The sequence below is a fragment of the Megascapheus bottae genome, chromosome 1 (assembly GCF_031878675.1).
Source record: "Megascapheus bottae isolate mThoBot1 chromosome 1, mThoBot2.hap1, whole genome shotgun sequence".
NCBI lineage: Eukaryota > Metazoa > Chordata > Mammalia > Rodentia > Geomyidae > Megascapheus > Megascapheus bottae.
The window spans coordinates 92,924,315-92,947,196 of record NC_143509.1 but is presented as its reverse complement, the minus strand read 5'-3'; positions in this window follow the sequence as shown (position 1 = coordinate 92,947,196).

Here is a 22,882-nt window from a genome sequence, read left to right as displayed (position 1 = left end):
ATATCTAAATAAAGATACTCATATACCAGTGTTAAGAATCTTGACATATGTACCATATGTATGTTTCTATGGAGTAGATGATAATCAGGTCATGCAAATAGATAACTTGTTTGATAATACCAAATTGAGTATCATCATCATCACCCACAAAGAACTAAGACTTTCAGCTGCCCGTCTACCCTGTCTACACAGCAGGCAACAGTACAAACACAGATCAATCAAACATATGGAAAGATTTAGCTTAGTCCCGCCCCCTCCCACGTGTTGGCACTGGAATAGACACAGACATACCTACGGAATCTCTATTGGTGATTTTCTGCTAGCTTTAAAAGAATGCAATGTTGTGTGTGCTGGGATTGTGGGGATGGAGCAATGAATAAACAAAAGATGTTCTTCACTTTAGGGAATACGTTGGACAGCAGAGAAGATGTATAGGCAATTACAACATCAAAGGTTGCCTCAAGAATAGAGGTAAATACTAGGCGCAGTGGAGATCTGAAAGCGTTAAGGAGATCTTCCTAGAGTAAAGAGGATGAAAATTAGGCTGGATGGCAGACTAAATCTATGAGCAATGGATAAAAACCAACTCAGAATCTCCAGCAAGTCCTTTGTGAAGAGGGAAAACAGAGACCTTAAAGCACAATTTGTGGCAAATAAGGCATGTGTAATAAGATCACGAGACCTTGACTGACAGGTAAAAACACGAAAGTTTGAATCTGATGAGCAGACTATAGATGTCCTTCTGTTTGTATGGTCTGTTACCCCCATCAGAATGCAAGTCTATTAAGGCAAAGACGTTTATTGCATCCCGCTATCTGCCAGTGCCTAGCACTGACGCCTAGCAAGCACTCAATGGCACCTGTCATTTTTTGTGAGTATTCTCTTCATCCACAGCCATGCACTGGGAAAAGTTCTTTATATATATTGCCTCTTATCCTACCTTATTCCTTTCAACAACCCAGAGAAAAGCAGTCAAAAAGTGTGTTTATTTTACAGATCAGATTATAATAGATTCAAAGCAGTTCAATAATTTGCTCAAAGCCATGGAGAGAGTTGGAGATTTAGGATTAGGAGCATCTCTCTAAAGGCTTCTATCCTCCTCTCCACCAGCTGTGCTGTCTCCCACAGTCTGCCATATGGCTATTAAAACCAAGGTCATCTGCTCAGACAGCTGAATGTGTGTTAAGCCCATAGCACTCTCCCTACTCAATCTAAGCTCCTCAAGGGAGCCATGTCATCTTCTCATCAAATCATTGCCACAATGTATAGAGTAGATTTCCAACTCTGCCATTCAAGACCTTCTGTAGACTTCCCCACTCCCCACCCCCCACCCCAACCCAATGCCACCTATAGGGAGGCAATCTACTGGTGAGCTCAAGTACAGCTCTTGAATCTACCAGTGTGAACCATAAAGACCATTTAGAAGTATAAGGACATCCCTTGGATGTGAGAAGTATGGAAGGAACACAAAAGAATCTAAAATGCATGCATGATCTTTCCACACAAAAGGCAGTGGATGTTGGTTAAGAAATTAGGAAAGAAGCTAAGTTTGTGATGCTCTACCTCAGCCACTGATGTAGTGCCGTCAATTATATAGAACAACCAAAGGGGGACATTAAAATTGTTCAAATAAAAATAAATAAATAGAACCAGGCAAGTACACTTGCTTTTATATAATTGAAATACAATAGACTTTTTTTTTCTTTTAAAAAGGTGCAAACTTGGTGTTACCCTCTGGCTTGAGATAAGGAAGTATCTACATATGTCAAGGCAGTGAGAAAACAGTTTCTCCATAACAACAACCTGAAATTTTGTTCCCTTCTCTAAACCAAAGAACATTCAACAAAGAAATCTCTTGGGGGCTGGGAGTTTGGCCTACTGATTAAAGTGCTTGCCTAGCATGCATGAAGACCCGGGTTTGATTCCTCGGTACCACATACATAGAAAAAAAAAGCCGGAAGTGGTGCTGAGGCTCAAGTGGTAGAGCTCTAGCCTTGAGAAAATCCAAGGACAGTGCTCAGGCCCTGAGCTCAAGCCCAGGACTGGCAAAAAAAAAAAAAAAAGAAATCTCTTTTCATTTTTTATTTTTTTGGTCAGTTGTGGGACGTGAACTCTGGGCCTGGGTCCTGTCCCTGAGCTCTTCAGCTCAAAGCTACTGCCCTACCCCTTGAGCCACAGCACCACTTTTGGTTTTTCTAGTGGTTAATTAGAGATAAGAGTCTCACAGACTTTAGTGCCTGGAGTGGCTTTGAACCTTGATCCTCAGATCTCAGCCTCCTGAGTAGCTAGGATTACAGGTGTGAGCACCACACTCAGCTTCAGCAGAGAACTCTTTTTTTTTTTTTTATATATGCTTATTTATTTCTGGTGTTCTTTTTTTTTTTAATTGTAATTAGTAAAAGGGTTACATGATATTTGCCAGATAGAAGGTGCATTAATTCACATACATTGATACCCTTTCACATGTCTTGGTACCCGTTTCCCTCCCCCCCCCACACCCCCCACCCGTCTTGGTTTTCCCCCCTTCCCTATCAAATTTCAAATATCCAAATACAAATAAATTCAATATAACAGATAACAAAGTGAGATACTATAACAATATGAGATACCCAAGGGACAGCAAAGGAGATGAGAGACAACATAGTACATTAAGGACAACAATCATTCATTATATGGCTTTTGTTTCACTATCCTGGAAGTCCTTTCAATTAGCTTCACATAGCAGAGAACTCTTAAGGAGGAGTCTTCCCCAGAGATTTATCAGCCAGCCAAAAAAAAAAAAAAAAAAAAAAAAAGGAATGTGGAGAGATGGAAGAATGAGTGCTAACAAGCCAAGTTACCAAGGTGTAGGAGGAAGAGAAATTGCCTAAAGAAAGGCAAACTGCCAAGTAAACAAAGGCTAAATCATTCACCCCTAGCCACCAAATCCTCTGCATGAGAGACAGGATGCTGAAAAGAAAACTACTCTTGATAAGGGATATGTCCCCAAAGGGGACAGTGAATGAGGTCAGACCAAGTTATCTGCAGCATACACCAAACATTGGCTCCTAACGTGGCTACAGAGGCTCCAACTCCCAAAGCTAGTTTAGGCTCTAAGCAGAGGTACATCTATTTTCCAGAGAGATGTGCGAAGGAGAAGAGAAAGAATAAGAGGTAGGAGATGGAAGAAGAGGGAGCCGGGGAGGGATAAGGTCAGGAATAGGAAAAGATGGGGGGGGGGGGGAGGAGAGAAAGAGGAGGGAGAGGGGGAGGGATAAGAAGAAAGAATGGAGAGGCAAGATAGAGCCAAAGAGCCTCTAAAACCACAAGAAATCCTTCTGGGAAATATGCCCTAAAACACTACTTTTGATATCACTCTGAGAAGCTCAGTCACTGCTGGAGCTATGATTCATTTATTCATTTATTTGTTCAATGCATTAAAGAAGTGCTGAACAATAGACTTGGAACTAGAATGCAGATACCACGAGCCTCACAGCGCAGTCATCAAGAGACACATTACCATCTGCCTTTGTTTGCTGCCAGGATGGAGTTGCACTTGGGTGACTCCTGAGTCTACTCAGTCAAGGAGACCAAGCTTTGAATTCTACATTCACCATTTCCCAAATGTGCCTTCAGAGCTTTCACTGGCCCATGCCTTGGTGTGAAGAGGAATTTTGCTTCTTTTATTAGGTTGTTTGGGAAAGCTTTGTGCTAGTGAATGGGAAAAAAAAAATCTTGGCATCACCCAAACATGTTAGAAAGAGAGAGACTTTTTTTTGTAAGCCATTTATACATGCACACAGCATTGACAGCAGAGGAAAGTGATTGCATAGTCAGAGGGTACAACTCAAAGGTAAAGGGCTCACCTAGCATGCTTGAGATTCTGTGCAATCCTCAGCACTGCAAAGACAGAAAATCATCACGTGACTTGATTAGCAGGTGATAGTAAACAGACATTGAGGAACTTCCATAGATTTCAACAGAAAATACCCAGCAGCTATCAGGAGTGATTCTGCTGCAGCCACTAGAGCCTGTCAGCCAGGGTCACACCCAAATCACTGCCCACACACACTCCCACACATTCTTTCTCACAAGTCTCCCCATCCCTAAGTGTCAACATGTGCCGGGGCCAGCCGGCAGCAAACCAGGGTTCGCAAATTGGGATTCCTGAAATAGGGGCAAGGACTAGGAAAAATTAAAAGAGAGACAAACAGATGGAGTTCGGGAGGACTACAGCCCAAGTCAGCAGTCCAAGAAGGCTGTGAGCTCCAGACTGCCGCCTAAGACTGTCCTGTTTATTTTAAGTTCCGACCTTAAATACTGCCAGAGGCTACATTCATACAAAATAGTAAACAAGTCACATATAGGATAAATGAGAAAGGATTAACATTGCTTAAAGTCATCCTGATAAGAACTGATTGACATTGCTTAAAGTTATCCTGATAAGAACTGATTGACATTGCTTAAAGTTATCCTGATAAGAGTTACTTCCTTGTGTATACAGTTGTGTAGGTCCAAGGTCAGGTCCAAGGTCATTGACCCCACAGTCGGTCCCCAACAAACATGTCGTTTGCCACCTTTTCAAAACATCTCCTAACTCTAGGGCTTCAGGGAGTCTTCATTGGACTGCAAGTCCATGTAGGCTGCTCGTTTCCTATGTAATATCAAAGTGGGAAGGGAACTTCCATGAGGAAAGGTTTCAAAAATATCCTATTGCCCATCATTCCAGTCGCAGGCAAGAGTGGGTCTCAATAAGTAACTGTAATGAGCAGAGGCTTTGGGCATACTGTCAAAAATGTCATTTTTTTTAATGACACCTACCCTGTTCACTCTCAGTTCATTATGTCACAGTCTCCAGTGGTAGCAGAACTGAGTCTCAAGGGGGTCTCTAAGCAAATAAAGTGGGCAGGAAATAAGTAATGAGATCCCAAGGCAATGGCCCCCTCAGGAGGTGCTATCTCGACTCTGAAGACAGTGAGAAGATGACTGGATTTCAGCCAGGTTTGCTGTGTGTGTGTGCTTTGAGCAAGTTCCACTTGCCCTCAGCCTCAGTTGTGTCATTCACAAAAAACACAGCCACTTCCCGCTGCCACTGCACAGGGGAAACAAGTCTGCTGGATATTTGACATTCCTTAAGTGTAAAGGGACATGTTGGTAGTATTCACATGGAACCAATCGGGGCTTCACAAGAAACTAAAACCCAGAACTAGAAACCAAGCTCAAATCATACATCTCTATTTTTCTGGTCCTCTCACCTTTGCCCCTGTCTCATTTACTGTCTTTTGACTGTCTGTGGAAGATCTGCTCTCTTTGCCCCAGAGTACACAAGCTGGGATAGATTTCTCCTTCTAGCTTATATTCCATTTTGTATGTATTTCTTCCTGATAGGATCCTAATTTTGTGTTCAACTCAGAAAAGTGCTTCTGCCTCTACTCATGCCTATGGCCAAACATTAAACAGCTCACCCTTCACCTAGTCACCCACTTTTCATTTGTGTTACAAAGCCTCTGATCAAAATGGCCCCATACCTGGACTCTAAATAAAACTGGATAGACAGGATTTGTTTAGGAAATGAACACTTGATACTTTCAGAGCTCTTTAAGCTTATGGAAATCAAAACAACCATGTTGATTGTAGCATTGTTTATCAGAGCCAAGATATGGAATCAACTCATATGACCTTCAGTAGATGAGTGATTCAAGAAAAATGTGATATATGTACACACTGGAATTCTATGCTTTTATGGGAAAGAATAGCATTGCCCCCTTCATAAGGAAATTAAAAGACTTGGAAAAGATTACATTAAGCTAGGTGAGCCAGACCCAAAGAAACATAGGTTTCATGGCTTTCCTCATTTATAGTACCTAGAAGGTGCCTATAAATGTACACGTAAATACACTGGATGGTAAAAATAAAAATACACTAGGACAAAATAAATTTTACAGTGAGACCAAAAGAGGATATTCTTAGGAGAGGATCACAATGGCAGAATACCTATGTATATTTGATCATATAAAATATTATTTATCAAAATGAACTCCAGGAAATAAAAACAAGATTTTTTTGTTATTGTTGCTGTTTTGTTGTCTTTTCCTTTTGCCTTATTTATTTGCCTTTGGGAGGGTAAAGTGAGGACACAGAAAAGGTAGGATCAAGGATAATCAAATGCAGTTGAGGTCCTCACTATGAACTATACAATTTGTGGTGAGGATGGAAGGGGGAAACTGGGAGAGAGTTAGGGGAATGGTAACATGATTGTTACATAATTGGTTTATTCTTCAGAAGTTCTCCCAGCTACAGGATGCTTCTGGGGTCCTTTTCAGTACCATAGCCACTAATGTATTGCTCTGCATATACCACGTCTTCAAGAGATAAAAGATTGAGCCCAAATATAGATAACTCCATTCAGAAATGTAGAAAGCATTCCCTAATTGCATTATTAATCAATGTTGTCTGTGTTCCAACATGTTTTTATTGTGATTCTAAACACCGATGGAAGGCAAAACAAAATTGGTATTGAAAATTCTCCTTTCAAGGGACTCTTCTCCCATTCTGCCTATGTATTGGAATTTAGCAGGCTGAATTATTTGTGACAGCTGGTGTGATGAAAATTATTAGTCCTAGCCAGCTCTGAAACATGCATGTCCCTAGTGACAAGAACTCAGTTCAAAAAGAATTTTGATGTGATGGTTTTGTGCCCAGATTCACAGGACTATGGATACAATATGAATTATTGAAACTGTAAAATGAAATGAACCCAGAGTAAACTTGATGTATAATCCCCAGAGATGAGTCATCTTAATTGTAAAGAAAGAAGAAATATGGAGTGTGTTTGGAAAACCTTAATACTCAATTTACTATTCATCGTATAGGTTGTAGAAATACAAAAGGCTTCTTCTGAAAAATGTACTGCAGTAAGCTATACAACTTCCAAAAACTTCCAGGTACCACAAGACCATTTAAAAAATTCTTTTGTAGCCTGACACCATAAAAAGACAATCTGAAACTTAGATTTTTAGGGAAAGTCACTGTTCCTCTTTCAGAGTACAGAATGTTAAAAAATGACCACAACTGCAACTGATACCAGTGCCTTGGGCAGTCCCAAGCTTTCAGGCCTGACCTGTAATGAAGAGAAGATGCTAGACAGAGTGAGCTAAGCTGTCTCCCACTACCAAAGAAAATTCCAAAATGTATTAAAATCTAAGATGTTTAATTTTCTCAGAGATATCTTGTTTTTGGCCAAAGCCTACCCAAAATTTGTGATTTGCTATTCAGCATACCAACTTTACTTATAACATGCTAAGTGTGGACAACTGTGCTATTCCTTAATAGCTTTTGGTATATGAAAGTGGTTGACTGTAGTATAACTCAACATGCATTGGTTTGGAAATAGGATATTTGTAAGATAAAAAGAGTTCATAATATTTTAGGGTGAAGCATTATTTCATTGCCTGGTGTCATATGAAGACATAGGAACACAGGGGTATCAGGAATGTCATGTGAAGATGGAAGTGGAGAGATTGCAGAGATCATGCTGGAGAGAGAGAGAGAGAGAGAGAGAGAGAGAGAGAGAGAGAGAGAGAGAGAGAGAGAGAGAGAGAGAGAGAGAGAGAGAGAGGGAGGGAGGGAGGGAGGGAGGGAGGGAGGGAGGGAGAGAGAGAGAGAGAGAGAGAGAGAGAGAGAGAGAGAGAGAGAGAGAGAGAGAGAGAGAGAGAGAGAGAATTTGTAGAGTATAAAGTAATTTTGGGGGCCAAGCACACAAAAAATGATTTTTTGTGCCATACTCTCATCTTCCTGCCTCAGATAACCAGAAACACAGTTGATATTAATATAGAGAAAATGTTTACTCTTTTCGACTACTCTGTATAAAAGTGTTTATCATTAATATTCCCCTAATAAATATTAAAAGTACTATCAAGGAATAAAATTTACCTTTAGAGTATCCAATACACAAAAACAGAATCAAGTTCATTAGTTTAAAAGATGTTTTCTGTGCCTTCATTCTGGTATTAATAGACTATGGCTTACATATTTATCTGGAGAATTCTGGGCTTATACCAATCTGTCTGTTCCAAGGATTCTATTTGAATATATGGCTTGGAGCCTGCAAGGAAGCCATAAAAAGAAAAATACATGAGGTTTTGTAGTTTTTAGCTATCAGTTAATCAAAGAGAAGGATAGGCTCTACTCAACAATGAAGGAGTCAAAATCAGCCCTACTTACCTGTACAAAAGTAGTTACTTTATGAACTGAGTCAAGCTTTTGAACTGGTTCGTAGAAAAGTAGAAAATGTGCAAGATACTCAGAGCTTAACTGAACTGTTAAATGATGTTCCTCAAGTTTGCCTAGCATGGTGATATTTTGCCTGTAACCTTAGTACTCGGAAAGCTCAGAGAAGGGGATCATGGATTCAAGGCCTGCTTGAGGTAAATGATGAGAGAGTTTAAAGCTAGTCTGGGCTCCTTATGTTACAAGAACAAAACTGTACTCATTAAATAAGTTTCTACTAGGTCCTTCTAATTCAACAGACACAAGCAGCCCCTTCTGTCTCCTGAGCACTTGATAGGCGGCAGAACTGAATTGACATGTACAAAGTGTTAAAGTACCCATCAGATCCCACATTCACGGTATCTTATCCATAGAGCTATGTTAGATACATGATCATATTATCCTTGTAAGAAATGGCAATAGTTGGGATAAATTATAGAAAGGCATTGCACTAGTCTTTTATTTTAATGTGGCTGCCACAGAATTTAAAATTCCATATGAGATCCCTACTGCAAGGCAATGACCAATGCTCATTTTCTCTAAGGAGAGTCCCAGGCAGGCTGCCTCAGTGCTGACCTATCCTTCCATTCTAAATCTCAGAAGATCTTACCGGAAATGCCTCTCTTGTAGCCTGAGAGTTCAAAAAGGTATTTTCTGGTGATACAGAAAAAAAAATCATTAAAAAAAGTGACTAAGTGGTGAAAAACATGCAAGCTAAGGATCAAGTTATTCAGCCTCAATGATACCCAAGGCTATCAAATGAGACAATTTGAATGACTGGCTGGAGTGAGAAATCCAATTAAAGTTAATCCTTTATTTAATCCTCAGCTTTTTAAAAAATCTTCCATTGTAGTCAAGGACTCATAAAATTCTAATTTTGCCACAGTCTTCTTCATGGCTCTACATTTAGTGGCTCTGGTAAAAGTAAAAACAAAAAGAATGACTTACCTAAATTCTATAACGCCTTTATAGCCTGTCCCCAGGTTTCTGTCGAGCTCTAGAGTGTTTTAATATGTTACGTTATACAAAGAAAAATGACTTCACAGATGTGAGCAATTAGTGGCATCGAGATGGTGACTGTTTATTCTCATTACAAGACCTCATGGAATCTCACCAGAGCACTTTTCCTGGCTGGAGTCAGAGGATGTGGCCATGGAAAGATGGGGTGACTGGAAGGTGATGCTCATAGCTTTGAAGATGAAGAATGAAAGCACGAGCCAGGGAATTTGGGTGGAAAAATGGGAAGACAAAAGTTTCCCTCTAACGCCTCCAGCAGCTAATATAGTGCTGCTGACACTTTGATTTTAGCCCCAGGAGACCCGCATGCACTCCTTCTAACCCCTGAACTGTAAAATAATCAGTCTGAGCTATTTTATGACTCTAAGCCTGCACTATTTTGTCCTAGCAGCAAGAGAAACTAACACACAACTCCGTAAACATGAGAACAGTAATAAAAACTGATTTTGAGGACACTGTTGCCATAAAGTTTCTATCACAAAATTCTTACCAGTCTCCCTGCCCATTCTCAAAAGGTAGATAGATGTAATAGAGCTTCTAGCTATGAGAAATGAGTCTAATGTGATGCTCTTGTTTGTGTAAGTATATTCCTCTCCCCTTCCACACAGAGCACATAAACATCCTCAGCAATATACCATTAACATTTCCCAAAGAAATTAAAACAAGTTTCTTTCTTATTCAGTTTAGGTTTTTTTTTTTTCAAAAAATATATGAGTCTAAGGCTAGGGAGAAAAATTGTGTTCCTATTTTCATGTTTCTGCCCTACCTTTAGTCGCTTTTCAAGTGGCTTCTTTTACTTTAATTTTTTTCTAGTGTTTTATTTATATCATAGCATTCCATCCAGCACCCTCCGTGAAAGTGCACAAAACCACCATGGCTCAGCACCTTTGTGTAAGAGCCCTCCGGAAGGGATTTTCTGTCCATGATCATAAAAACAACAGAAATGATTTCCCTTTGTATTTAAATGAAATTGAACAAAGCCATAAAATGATAAATACCTGTTTCATAAGCAAGTGTTTATTTGAAAATTCAGCACTGTGCTGACAATGAGAAAGAGTTGGGCAGGAAACTGGTAGGGCAGATAGCCAGTTGTTTTTGAAGGCTTCTGTTCAAAATCCTCTTTAAGATCTACAGGAAGTCAGGGGAGTCTTTAGTATTTCTCTAACTCAGAGAACCTGAAGTCATTGAGTCTAGAGCAAATAGTTCCAAATGCCATGGGGATAAACAGAGATCCCATCACCCTCATCTGTAATCCTCAGCTTACTCACCTAGACAATCCCAGTTCCATCTTGGCTTGGGAATCTTCCTCTGATTGCTTTAGGTCTCTCTGATCTACCTTGTTCCTGGGCTTCAAAACATCACTCATGAATACTGTTGAGTAGGACTGATTAGGCTAAAAGAGGGAAATATGCAAAAGACAAAATCAGCACCAGTCCTAAAATGATGGCGCCCTTCTCTGTCTCCATGAATCTCTGTGACTGTTTCTTCTCCGCTGTCTTCATCTTCCATCATGTCACTCTGGCCCATTCCCTGTTGTCTTCTCTAAGTTCCAAGAGTCTGAAAGCTTCTAGAGCTTAATTTTAATTTCCCTTCCAGAACATCATTAAAGAAAGGCTGCATTGCAGGATTTTTTTAATAGATCATCTTTTCCATCTCCAGGGAAGCTTTCTGTGTACATTTTTATTCACATTTTTTCAAAAGAGGCCTGCAGCAATCTTTGTTATTTCCTCTATAACACAGACAGACCCAAGCCTTTTTGTTTTATAACCAAATGTCTCTAACTAGTTCTTTTTCTAAATGAAAAGTGTAAATCTTTCCACCAAGGAATTCTGTTATCCCTGTAGACCAAAATGTGGCTAGTCAGTTGAGGTTTTTCTTTAATAATATTATCCTTCTCACATCCATTTGGGATATATTGCTTCATTTATTTCAGTTGTGCAAGCAACAAAATTACATGAAGAGGAGATGTTAGTTTTAACAAAATGCAATTGCATCATATTGTAAAGTGACCTTGCTAGTCCAAGAGGGTTACAAAAATGCTTTGAAGAGCAGAATGCATTGAGGTTATCTATTAATTATATGTTATTCCAGGGGATGATGAAAAAAGGCAACTAAAATCCTCCTTCACGTCACACAAATGGAAATGGAAATTGAAAGTAGCATCTAGAATTTTTACAATTTTCCTTTAGAGTTTCTGTGTTTTCTCAGAGTGTAGTCTAGAGGCCATTGTAGTAGAATAACCCATGCTTATAAAAGAAAAAAAGAATCTTTGCTGGAAGATTAGCTCAAGTGGTAGAATGCAGAGATTCCCTTTCCCAAATGAATGGAAACATCCAAGTGGGGACTCAGAAATGTTCATTCTTAAAACTCCAATGTTATTTTTATGCTCCTAAGCCTAAAGAAGTATAACCCTAATAAAGCATCATAACACATCAATGACATATTGACCCATTTCAAAATAATATATGACATTCCTTATATTTATTGCTTCCCAGAATGAAAAATAGGAATTTAAACAAACAGAAGCTTTACTCTGGAGAAATGTAACGCTTGACTAGATAGCCAATAGTAAATAGTAAATGATGTTGATAGTATACATTTACATGATATGATAAAATGACATTTTACCTTTGTTTTCTTTCCTCTGAAACTGATAATTCTGCCAGAATCCTGAAGAATATATCAGACACTGAAGAATATTTTACAAAACACATGATGAGAGTTTCTCAAACCCATCAAGTTCATCAAAAGCAGTGAATAATTAGGGATTGTCAGCAAGAACCTAAGAGACTTGATGCCTGATGGTAATAACAGTTTTCTGGATCAGAAAAAGAATTAAATTAGACTAATAAATACAAAGAATGTATAAATGTTAGTTGACTGTACTGAAATTATAATAGTTCATCAATGCTAATAACAGAAGATACCTTAACTTGTGCTTGAGCATATATCCAAAAGATTACAAATCAGGATTCAGTAAAACCACCAGTACAACCATATTCTTGCAGCACTATTCACCATAGCACTATTCATCTTACATGTACCACTTGCTTAGTGGACCAACTGATCATGAAAATGTGGCATTTATACACAATTCATTTTTACTTATCCATTAGAAAGAATGACATTACACTATTTGTAAAGAAATGGAAAGACCTGGAAAAATATGTTAAGTGTGTATAAATATATTGATTGAAATATATCTATATTTTATGCTTATATTTATATGATAGATTTAGATATTTATATATGGTAGATTTGAGGAATAACTCAGTGTAATTCCTTAAAAAGGCAGAATGAAATTCAGCAAAATAAATCATTAGCAAGTAAGTACTCGAAAGAGTACTTTTGTGCTGATAGGCTGCTGCATCCTATATTAGCTGAATGTACTTCCTCAATAAACGAGTTCCTGCCTTGACAGGTCTCCCTGACACATCTGATTGTCCTTCGGTGAGGGAGGGCTGGGTGTGAGTGGTCAGTCGACCCTTTCCTTTCTCGGCTCATCCTGGTCAGGGCGTGTTCTCTCTATCCCTCTTGCAGGTCGGGAGGAACGAAGGACTAAAAACCCTGACATAACATTTCTCCTTCAACAACTATACAACAAAGAAATTTAGAAGTGAAGGGGATGAAAACTCAAACAAGGAATTCAAGAGAATGATGAGGGGCCGGGAGTTTGGCTTAGTAGTAGAGTGCTTGCCTAGCATGCATGAAGACCTGGGTTTGATTCCACAGTACCACATTCATAGAAAAAAAAAAAAAAGAACGGTGCTGTGGTTCAAATGGTAGAGTTCTAGCATTGAGAAAGCCCAAGGAGAGAGGGAAAATCCAAAGGCATAGATAATACATTCAACAGAATTAAATTTGAAAGCTTCCGACTTGAAAAAGAATGGTTTTCTAGGTACTAGAGGCTTTCAAAAGGCTTAACTGATGAATATTAGCATATTAGTATATATTAGATATGTTATAGTTAGAATACTTAATGAAATACAGGACAAAGGGAATAATGAAAGCTGTGAAGAAGCAACAAGTCACATATGAGGACATACCTATTAGAATAACAGCGGATTTCACAACACAAACTCTAAACACAAGGAAGGAATGGAAAGATATCATCCAAGCCAAAAAATGAATTGACAACGTTGAAATTAAGTATAGGTATTGATCATCTACTTTGACAATATTTTTGTCAAGATAGATTAATGTATCCAGCAAATCTACTACATATAACTGAAAAAAACCTTATATAATAAACAAAATATAAAGAAATCTATTATTATTCAACTAGAACTGCAGAAGTTTTCTAAAGGAATCATACCCAGAAGACGAAGAGAAAAACAACTGGGAAAACACAGGAATAATTAATTATTACCAGAGGAATAGGATTAGCATATGATGAACTCTAATGTTGTTATATTTTATTTATAATAAACATGAATTTCTTTTTAAATGAAGAGTCCTTAAAAGCTATTTTTTTTCAGTTGTAGAGCTTAAATTCAGAACCTGGGATCTCTCTCCCTGAGCTCTTTTGTTCAAGGTTAGCACTCTACCACTTTGAGCCACAGCATTACTTCCAGCTTTCCTAGTGTTAACTAAAGATAAGAGTATCACAGATTTTTCTTCCTGGGCTGGGTTTGAATTATGATCCTCAGATCTCAGCCTCCTAAGTAGCTAGGATTACAGGTGTGAGCCACCAGCACTGGCTAAAAGTTAATTCTAGATATGTCCTCTATCATCACTTTTTTTTTTTGCCAGTCCTGAGCCTGAGCTCAGGGCCTGAGCACTGTTCTTGGACTTTCTCAAGGCTAGAGCTCTACCACTAGAGTCTCAGCACCACTCTGGCTTTTTTCTATGTATGTGGTACTGAGGAATCGAACCCAGATCTTTGTGCATGCTAAGCAAGCACTTTAACCACTAGGCCAAACTCCTGGTCCTCTGTATCATTGCTTTTGAAGTGCAGTATCTATCATGCACTAGGAGCTACACTGCTGAGATGAATGCCTCCAGTTTTTATACCTTCCTGCTTCATTAAAGAGAATGGTAGAACTTGATAGCGTCTTCCTTATTTCTCCTAAGCAAGAACTCAGTTTATTTATGCAAAAACTCAGTTTCCTATTTGGATATATATTGTGAGTTTTATTATGGAAAATAAAAATAGATCATCTATTTTTATTCATTCCTTATGTAGAAAAGCAACAGGACAACAAGAGGTGTGTGTGTGTGTGTGTGTGTGTGTGTGTGTGTGTGTGTGTGTGTGTGTAATTTAGGCATTAACTTTGTAGCAATTTATATTTATTTAATAATTTATTATCAAAGCATAAGTATGCCTCTAACTGTTGCTTTTCTGTGTGTGTAATGCTACTAGGGACAGAAGTCAGGGTCCCACACTCACTCTTGGCTTCCTTGACCACAACTGATAGACAACCACTTGAGCTACACCTGCAGTGTGGCACACTGCTGGGTAGTGAGAGATAATCTCACTGACTAAGCCAGCTTTGAACTATATTCCTTCACCTCTCAGCTTCTGAGTCGCTAGGATTACAGTACATTCATGAGCCATTGATGCCTAGATATTTGCTTCACGTTTTTTGATCAGAGAGTTGACATTATTAGCAATCAGCCTTAATATTTAAAGTTCTACCATATTTCCTATCATTTTTGTCATTTTATGATATTTCTTTATGAGTTCTCTTTTGCTAATCTACTCACCTACTAAGATTTATTCTTTCTCATGTTTTCCTGGTTGTGTTTGCCTTTCTTTCTATGTATAGGATTCTTTTAAACAGAATATTTAAAGAGTTTCCCTCACAACTGATTATTGATATATATGTATGTATATATATTGTTTATATGTAAACAATGTAAGCCTATCACCAGTAGTTCATACCTACAATCCTAGCTACTCAGGAAGCTGTGATCTGAGGATCACAGTTTTAAGAAAACCCTGACCGGAAAGTTCATGCACCTCTTATTTTCAATTAACCTACAAAAAAGCCAGAAGTGGAACTGTGGCAGAAGAGGTAGAGTGAAAAAAGAAAACTAAGGGAGAACACAGACCCACAGTTCAAGCCTCAGGACCAGCACACACACTCACCAAATGTGAATACTCAAGGTCACCAAACAGCTTGAGCAACACAAAAATTTTATTGAGAGGGTTCGAATAAGATGGCTTTTCTTATGCTTTCCCTACTCTGATAATTTCTTTTCGAGGAGGGCAGAGTTTCTGTCTTCTGTATGCTTATGTTGAAGTCCTGGGCAAAATGAACAATGCTCATGACAAAACAGCTTAAGAATAGGATTCCATATCAAAGAGTGAAAGAATATGTAAAACTCAGAGGTGAAACAGCATGGAAGAACACATCTGCAAGATATAGTCTTGCTTGGAATAAAAAAAAATAGTCTTTTGCCAATTAAGGAAGGAGACCACAACAAAAACACAATTTGCCCATGCCTTCTATTTTCTAGGAACAAAATTATAAAATGGAAATGATCTTTAGATTGAAAGCATCTTTGCAAAGTCTAGCATCTATCTTCTAAAAGCCAAATGAACTAGTAATGAATTCTGCTAGACTCATGCTGTAATGGCTTTTACCACATTGACAGCCTGCTGAGGTTTCAAGGCAGGGGGCTGCAGATCTGCCTACTAAAATGTTTCATATTTTCATGACTTCCAGCAAGACCCTGGAGGAAATGGCATGCAATATGTCTGCCTCAAGGCATTGGCTGGCAACAGAAGCAAGCAGGTAAGGCAGAAGCTGCTGTCAGAGGAGATTGGATCTGCACAGAAGCTCTGTTCACTTAGCTGTACAAAGAACCAGAGACACAGGCAGCATCGGTAATTCTTCAAGGTTGATTTCCCAAGGGACAGTCTGGCATAAAATAGAATTCAATCTCAAGAAGTAAGATTCCATGTTAACATTCATGAATGTAGCTTTTCAAGTGTTTACCTTTCTCGGCTAATTCTCATACTTTGCTAGCAATAATATCCTTACTCTTTCAAGGAGACCTGGTAAAAATACTTGGTTTTGTAAGTATCATATCAAGTTATCCCTTTAGAAGCATTACTATTGCTTATTAAATAACCCCTGATGGATTAATAGTCATTCTTGTGTTTGTACTATTGGTTAAGCACTCAGAGTATTTTTTTTTATGTCACCAGAATGCATTCCAGTTAGAGATGAAGAAAAAAACAATACAGAAAATAGGAATATCCACTGTTAAGATAATAGGGAAATATTGCTAGGTACAGAAGAAATAAAAGATGCTATCAACAAATGAAAAAGCCAACAACCTACTAAGAAAAATGTTGTCAAATATTCGAGCCATGAAACAGCAGTAGTTTCCTGCCTTAGTCAAAAAATCAATCAGGAAATATTCCTAAGCCAAAAAGAAAACAATGACTCAAAATAATATTCAACATGATTAGTAAAGAAACACTCCTCAACAGAAGTCTCTTTTCCAATACCAATAGGTACAGAGTCATGGGTATGGAGATTTCCTATGCCTTATTATAAAGCACTACTCTAAGTGCTTCTACCTACCAGCTGGCAGATTCTATCATTATCTATAATGTTACAGATGAGGAAACTGAAGAAATTTACAGAATATAACCAAGCTCTCAAAGCTAGTAATTTGTAAAAATCAGGTGCTAAAATTGTGATCTGTCCATATACCCCCCATTTCCATGACCTTTGCCACTGCACTTAATTGGCTGAGTACTGTTGAGAAAGCAAAAATCCTCAAATACTGTTGATGGAAAGGCAAATTTGTGCAATTGGAGTATTTGGTAAGAGGCTGGCTTCACACCTAGGATCTTCCTGCCCCTGTCTCTTGAATGCTGAGATTACACTATGCTCTACCATGTTCAGATATGATTGAAGTGATGAGGATGAGACACATACAAGAAATCACAGAGCACACACACACACACACACACACACACACACACACACACACACACACGCCCTGGATTCACTCACCTCTTCCCAACTGTGGCATCAGGAGTTATCAGAGAGGAGAGGATTGTCTCCCTAGGCAAAGCTAGAAGAGAAGCAAAAAAGGACTGAAGAACATACATAACAGAGATTAAGGTTGTATGAGCTCATCTCCTCAGCAGACACTGGAAACAGTGACTGGCAGGAAGAAGAGTAGTAGGAAGGGGTAAGGATGTCGAGGGTCATGGTGGGTAATTAATAAAGATGAATCCAAACACTTCTGAGTCTCAGAAGAGCAAACTGTAAGCCAGGCACTGGGAATGCTTAATGGACTTGGGTTTATTGGTGAGTTTCCTTGGCTTTTGTGGCACTCAGGATTCAGAAGCTGGTTGAAGACAGGCAAGCACCTACAGCTGGAGCTGGTGGGAAGTCAAGGGGGAAGGACCTGAATACTGTGTTTGCTGGCGCCATGCTGCTGTCTAATGGGATGATCCAAGTTGAATGTTGGTAGACTACAGAATGTTGCTGTTCTCGTTTGTGAACAGCGTCATTCGGAATTCAAAAGCAATTCACTAAACATGTCAGGGAAGAAATCAGTTTTTAAATGAAAGCTAAGCATTTAGGAGAAGAAAATTTTTTGTTAGGCATCTCTTACTGCTCTCATCAGTCTGGAGAGACGTTTATTTGTTTGATGGAGAAACAGCATTGCTTGCTTCCTCTAGTACTAATTACAGGTAGGACCAACCAGCATAGTCATAGAGGACATTTCCATTACCTAAGGTTTATAATGCCCCTTTGCAGTCAACGCTTTAGTTTACAAGATTGTTTTCCACCTCTATAAACTAGCTTGATGTATTTTAAACCTGGCTATAAATGAAAAACATATGACATGTATTTTGTTCTGATTTCTTTGGCTCAGCATACTGTTTCAAAAAAAATCAACTGTGTTGGGTTTATTAAAAGTTTGTTCTTTCACATTTTTATAAGAAATTATTGTGTTGATAACTCAGTTTATCCTTTCACTGATTGATGGGTCTTTTTCATTTGAGGGTATTAGGTTACTGATTATTTTGCCAGTTTTCTTTCTTACCATTAAAGGTTTTCATGAATTCTGAATATTTGGTTTGTAGGCTCTGGGAGATTGCTTTAACTCTGCCTTGAAGGTCTGTGTGTGCTGACCACACCTTTCCAGAAATTTGGACATTGCTCCCAGCCATTACCAGGATCCTGCATTCAGAATTCAGTCCATGAGTGGAGCTGCTGGAGATGTTGTAGTTCTAAGTCAGGGGCCGCTAGGGGGCGTGTGGCAAACAGATCCTTCCTGCGAGCCTGTGTGTGAATTAGGGCCACAGTCACAGAATCCCTGTTGTCGAGCAGCATTCTGCAGGGAAAAGTATAAATTATATTTCAAGGGTAGAGGAGCCGCATCAGACTTTGTTTCAACAGTTGAGTTCATTCTTGGTCATTATTATTATTTATTATTATTTTTGTGGAGCAATTTCTTCAACCAGGGCCAAACTCTCGGCCTAGTGGTAGAGTGCTTGCCTAGCATGCATGAAGACCTGGGTACAATTCCTCGGTGCCACATACATAATAGAGTCAGAAGTGGTGCTGTAGCTCAAGTGGTAGAGCTTTGAGAAAGTTCAAGGACAGTGTTCAGGCCCTGAGTTCAAGGCCCAAGACTGGCAAAAAAAAAAAAAAAAAAAAAAAAAAAAAGGCTTGGGACTGGGAGTTTGGCCTAGTGGTAGAGTGCTTGCCTAGCATGTGTGAAGACCCGGGTTCAATTCCTCCATCCCACATACATAGAAAAAAGCCAGATGTGGTGCTGAGGTTCAAGTGGTAGAGCTCTAGCCTTGAGAAAGTCCAAGGACAGTGATCAGGCTCTGAGCTCAAGCCCAGGACTGGCAAAAAAAAAAAAAAAAAAAAGTCTTTGAGCATACCTATGTCTTTTTAGTTTTCCATTCTTTAAAAATATACCACTGCTATATATTTGAAACAGGACTATATCAGTGGCTACATGAAGGTAGAATCTATATTCATTCTGGATCAAAGACTAGAAGGGAAAATTTGGCTTAAATGGTTGGATATTGCATAGCTTTGCAAAATTGTTGGTACATGGCAGATAGCACAACTATATAAATAGTTACATATAGTTATATAGTTACATATAGTTATATAGTTACATATAGTTATATAGTTATAACTAGTTATATATAATAATCTAGTAATTTAAATATATATGTATATAACTTAAGAGTTGTAGCAAGCCTATGTTTAATGGGTCATAGAGGACATTGTAAAGGACAATATAGGAACCAGTAGTTCACACCTGTAATCCTAGCAACTCAGGAGGCTGGAACCTGGAGGATTGAGGTTCAAGGCCAGGCTTGAAAGAGACGTCCACTTTATTTCCAAAATAAGCAGCAAAATGCTGGAATTACAGGCATACTTGAAGTGGTAGAGTACCAGGTGTGAGCAAAAAGTGCTCAGCAAGAACATTAATACCCTGAGTTCAAGCACTAGTGCCAGGGCAAAATATTAATATTACACATCTTACACCTTGTTTTTTCAGACACCTGGAATACATTTTAAATTTGTATCCAAATTTGTCAATGCCCTCTTTTGAGAATGGAAATTCTTAGGAATGCTAAAATCTCAAAGGGTAAAAAACTGGTAACACCTGAAGCACCAGAAGCAAAGGAAAAAGCTTTATCAGAAGTCCACATTGATTCTGGTTTTCTCTTTCAAAATCCCACTTCTTTTAGATCTTACCACTTGGGGAAGGCCAAAAAAACAGAAAAGAATTTTATTTCTAGTAAGTCTTGCAGTTGGTGGTGGGGAAAAAAAATCGATACCATAGGAAATAATTCTTTTTCTAAAATCCTATGTCTGGCTTTAGCTTCATGCTGTTTTTAAACCTTTTTTTGTGTGATACGTCTGACATTTCCATCAACAAAATTCATGCTTAAGTGGAAACTTTTCTCCCAGTGAATTTCTTACAGTACACTTAGTGAAATGGTAAGATGTTACATTTTGATAACAACAATACAAGTAAACCATGTGATGCATCAAACAAAGCATGCATGCACTTAAGGGATTTTCAGGCTAACATTCACCATAATGAGTTCCACACTTCTTGTGTCATCAACAATGTGAGCTTCATCTAACTAGGTTAGAAAGTTATATTCAAGTATTAGGAGACATGGAAAGATAAATAAAAATCAATGTATGATTCTTGGTCCCAATTTTGTTATTCTTCTTTATTGTTATTATAAAGGTAATGTACAGAGGTGTTCTAGTTACTTAAAAGAGTACATTTCAATGTCACCACTGTTTTTCCCTTTTGCCCCATCCACACATTGTATAGTTCATATTCAACATAGTATCTAGTGAGTATATCACTGCTGCATTTGTTCATCCTTTTCCCCCTCCATTTCTGGGCTCAACCCCCTTGCCCTTCCAAAGACAGATAAACAAAGAAGACAAAAGGAAAAGAAAACAAAAACAGTAACAAAAGAAAAAAACTCTTGTTCCATTTCCTGGAGTTCACTTTGATAAGTATTGTATATGATTAGATGCACATAGGTGATGCCTATTCCTCTCCTAAGTTTATTCCCTTCTCCTTGTGTATGAATGCCTTGGAGAACTGTCTACTCCTTTTTGTCACCTAGAATGTTTACCTGTAGATTTATAACGTAGGCAGCATATCTTAGTTACCACATGCATCCTGCTTCTCTGAGCCTAGCTTACTTTGCTTAATATAATTTTTTCCAAGTCTTTCCATTTCCTTACGAATGGTACAATGTAATTCTTTCAGATGACTGAATAGATTCCCACTGAGTATATTTACCATATTTTCTTGATCCATTTGTCCAATGAGGGGAATCTGGGCTGAATCCATATTTGGGTATGGCAAATAATGCTGCAGTGAACATGGTCATACTGGTAGCTTTAGTTTGGTCTTGTTTATGTTCTATTAGATAAGTGTTCAGGAGTTGAATTGCTTGGTGATACGGTAATTCTATGCTTCGTCTTTTGAGGAACCTCCATACTGCTTCCCAGAGTGGCTAAACAAGTTTATCTTCCCACCAACAGTGTACTAGAGTTCCCTTTTAGCTGCACCCCAACCAGCATTTCTTAGTGTTCATTTTCTTGATATTGGCCATTCGATCGGTGTGAGGTGGAATCTCAATGTTTGGATTTGCTGTTCCTTAAGGACTAGAGATGTTGAACACATCTTCATGTGTCTATTGGCTGTTTTTACTTCCTCCTGAGCATTCTTTTTTAAGTATTTAGCCCATTTGTTACTTGGGTTGTTTTTGCTTTGAGGGTTTAATTTTTTTGAGCTCTGAGTATATTTTGGATATTAGGCTCTTGTCTGATGCATAGCTTTGCAGAGGATATAATCCTATACTTGGAGAACACTGAAGATTCCTCCCCCAAGTTACTAGAGCTGATCCTAAACTTTGGATATAAAATAAACCCACAAAAATTGGCTAACCACCTACAGGAAACTGAAGGCAGATCCTTACATATCACCTTGCACCGGAATCCATTCAAAGTGAATCAAAGACTTCAAGTAAGGCAGATACCATGAAAATATTACAGACTGGGTTAGGGGAAACACTAGGGCTCATAGATACGGGTGTAAACTCCCAAAAGATCCCAAATCAAAGAAAGACCGGATGAATGGGACTGCATCAACCTGAAAAGTTTCTGCATGGTGAAGGAACACTAAGAAAGCCCATAGAATGGGAGAAGTTTTCTGAGGAAACATGGTACCATCTTAAACTCTCATTTAAGAAGTGTATTTCTTTTGCAAACAATAAACTATGTTTTTGTGTGTTGCCAACTACAAAGAATTTGGCCACTTTTTTTGAAGATGATTTTGTGGGTAGTGTACACACATGTGAGTCTAAATATAGACTCACTCACACTCACAACACAGACACCGAGAGTGTTGCAAGTGACCATTCTAAATGCTAGACACAATTTTTACTATTTTAAGTCCTCTTGCCTTAGCTATTGAAGTGCTAGTCCTGTAAAGAATGCTACAGAGCTGCTTGCTTGGCATTATACAGAAGCTGTGAAATCCATAAGCTTTCTGATACTGAAAATGAATACGTGAGTGGGAGAGATAGCACTGTTTTTGCAGCCAGGTAGATCTAGACTGGACTTTGCCACTGACACCAATCCATGGTGTACACCTGTGGAGTTTGTAAAGTTTTGGCACCTCTATTTCCTTATTTATTACATGAAGATGTTCTCTCATGTGGAGACTCGTGTACAAAGTTCTTTGTGCAAGAACAGATTCAGAAACCAGGTGATATTACAAAAAAGAATATGGAGCATGATGTATGATAGAAGCAGAATATGTCAGAGCAAGTTGAGTACAGGGGCCAGGAATTTGGCCTCGTGGTAGAGTGCTTGCCTAGCATGCATGAAGACCCAGGTTCGATTCCTCAGTATCACATACATAGAAAAAAGCCAGAAGTGAGTGGTGCTGAGGCTCAAGTGATAGAGCTCTAGCCTTGAGAAAGTCCAAGGACAGTGCTCAGGCCCTGACCTCAAGCTCAGGACTGACAAAAAAAAAAGTTGACTGCAAAGTAACTAGGTATCAGAACATATATGAATATAATCTTTTCCTCTAAGAAAAGCAGTTCCACCTTTTGTGCTTAGATTTTGAT